Source organism: Anoplopoma fimbria, unplaced genomic scaffold (assembly GCF_027596085.1).
Source record: "Anoplopoma fimbria isolate UVic2021 breed Golden Eagle Sablefish unplaced genomic scaffold, Afim_UVic_2022 Un_contig_12383_pilon_pilon, whole genome shotgun sequence".
In the NCBI taxonomy this organism is placed as follows: domain Eukaryota; kingdom Metazoa; phylum Chordata; class Actinopteri; order Perciformes; family Anoplopomatidae; genus Anoplopoma; species Anoplopoma fimbria.
In genome coordinates this window covers 1-1942 of record NW_026551786.1, presented here as the reverse complement: position 1 = coordinate 1942, position 1942 = coordinate 1, and the positions used below count along the sequence as shown (strand labels likewise).

At 41.7% G+C, this 1942-nt stretch overlaps 3 non-coding genes across 3 annotated transcripts; all 3 read left to right on the top strand.

Moving 5' to 3' along the window:
• Window positions 1–389: 389 nt before the first annotated feature.
• LOC129115765 (5S ribosomal RNA) lies at window positions 390–508 on the top strand. Its single transcript, XR_008533239.1, has one exon. It is a non-coding gene; the product is annotated as a 5S ribosomal RNA (ribosomal RNA).
• A 379-nt stretch (window positions 509–887) lies between these two features.
• LOC129115764 (5S ribosomal RNA) lies at window positions 888–1006 on the top strand. Its single transcript, XR_008533238.1, has one exon. It is a non-coding gene; the product is annotated as a 5S ribosomal RNA (ribosomal RNA).
• A 487-nt stretch (window positions 1007–1493) lies between these two features.
• LOC129115763 (5S ribosomal RNA) lies at window positions 1494–1612 on the top strand. Its single transcript, XR_008533237.1, has one exon. It is a non-coding gene; the product is annotated as a 5S ribosomal RNA (ribosomal RNA).
• Window positions 1613–1942: the final 330 nt, after the last annotated feature.

Genomic DNA, 1942 nt, shown 5'->3' with positions numbered 1-1942 from the left:
GGCGCTGCTGCTTTTTCAGTGGACACCGACAGGGTGGGAAGGATATAGCTAGATCATGACTTGCCGGTATAGAAATGACACAAATCCAGTTAAATGATGGCTTTCATCATTCCTAAGCTCATCGATCATTTTCTTTTCAATTTTATGCTAACGTATTCTACATTTCAACAGTAAATATTAATATTAGCTAGAACATGACTTGCCGGTATAGAAATGACACAAATCCAGTTAAATGATGGCTTTCATCATTCCTAAGCTCATCGATCATTTTCTTTTCAATTTTATGCTAACGTATTCTACATTTCAACAGTAAATATTAATATTTTAGACGACAGAGCAAAGCGTGGTGATATAGTATCTTTAAAGGACCTTTGGTAGGCACAATATTTGCTTACGGCCATACCACCCTGAACACGCCCGATCTCGTCTGATCTCGGAAGCTAAGCAGGGTCGGGCCTGGTCAGTACTTGGATGGGAGACCGCCTGGGAATACCAGGTGCTGTAAGCTTTTTCACTCCTCTTTACAAAAAGCAGAGGGCGCTGCTGCTTTTTCAGTGGACACCGACAGGGTGGGAAGGATATAGCTAGATCATGACTTGCCGGTATAGAAATGACACAAATCCAGTTAAATGATGGCTTTCATCATTCCTAAGCTCATCGATCATTTTCTTTTCAATTTTATGCTAACGTATTCTACATTTCAACAGTAAATATTAATATTTTTACTGCACTACATTTGTGATCCTTATAGCCACTTTGTACATTCTGATTTGACATTTAAAAGCTGTGAGTGTGTCTGGAAATCTGCAGGCGCTCCCTGTATAGACGAAAGAGCAAAGCGTGGTGATATAGTATCTTTAAAAGGCCCTTTGGTAGGCACAATATTTGCTTACGGCCATACCACCCTGAACACGCCCGATCTCGTCTGATCTCGGAAGCTAAGCAGGGTCGGGCCTGGTCAGTACTTGGATGGGAGACCGCCTGGGAATACCAGGTGCTGTAAGCTTTTTCACTCCTCTTTACAAAAAGCAGAGGCGCTGCTGCTTTTTCAGTGGACACCGACAGGGTGGGAAGGAAATAGCTAGAACATGACTTGCCGGTATAGAAATGACACAAATCCAGTTAAATGATGGCTTTCATCATTCCTAAGCTCATCGATCATTTTCTTTTCAATTTTATGCTAACGTATTCTACATTTCAACAGTAAATATTAATATTTTCTGCACTACATTTGTGATCCTTATAGCCACTTTGTACATTCTGATTTGACATTTAAAAGCTGTGAGTGTGTCTGGAAATCTGCAGGCGCTCCCTGTATAGACGACAGAGCAATGCACTACATTTGTGATCCTTATAGCCACTTTGTACATTCTGATTTGACATTTAAAAGCTGTGAGTGTGTCTGGAAATCTGCAGGCGCTCCCTGTATAGACGACAGAGCAAAGCGTGGTGATATAGTATCTTTAAAAGGACCTTTGGTAGGCACAATATTTGCTTACGGCCATACCACCCTGAACACGCCCGATCTCGTCTGATCTCGGAAGCTAAGCAGGGTCGGGCCTGGTCAGTACTTGGATGGGAGACCGCCTGGGAATACCAGGTGCTGTAAGCTTTTTCACTCCTCTTTACAAAAAGCAGAGGCGCTGCTGCTTTTTCAGTGGACACCGACAGGGTGGGAAGGATATAGCTAGATCATGACTTGCCGGTATAGAAATGACACAAATCCAGTTAAATGATGGCTTTCATCATTCCTAAGCTCATCGATCATTTTTTCTTTTCAATTTTATGCTAACGTATTCTACATTTCAACAGTAAATATTAATATTTTTACTGCACTACATTTGTGATCCTTATAGCCACTTTGTACATTCTGATTTGACATTTAAAAGCTGTGAGTGTGTCTGGAAATCTGCAGGCGCTCCCTGTATAGACGACAGAGCAA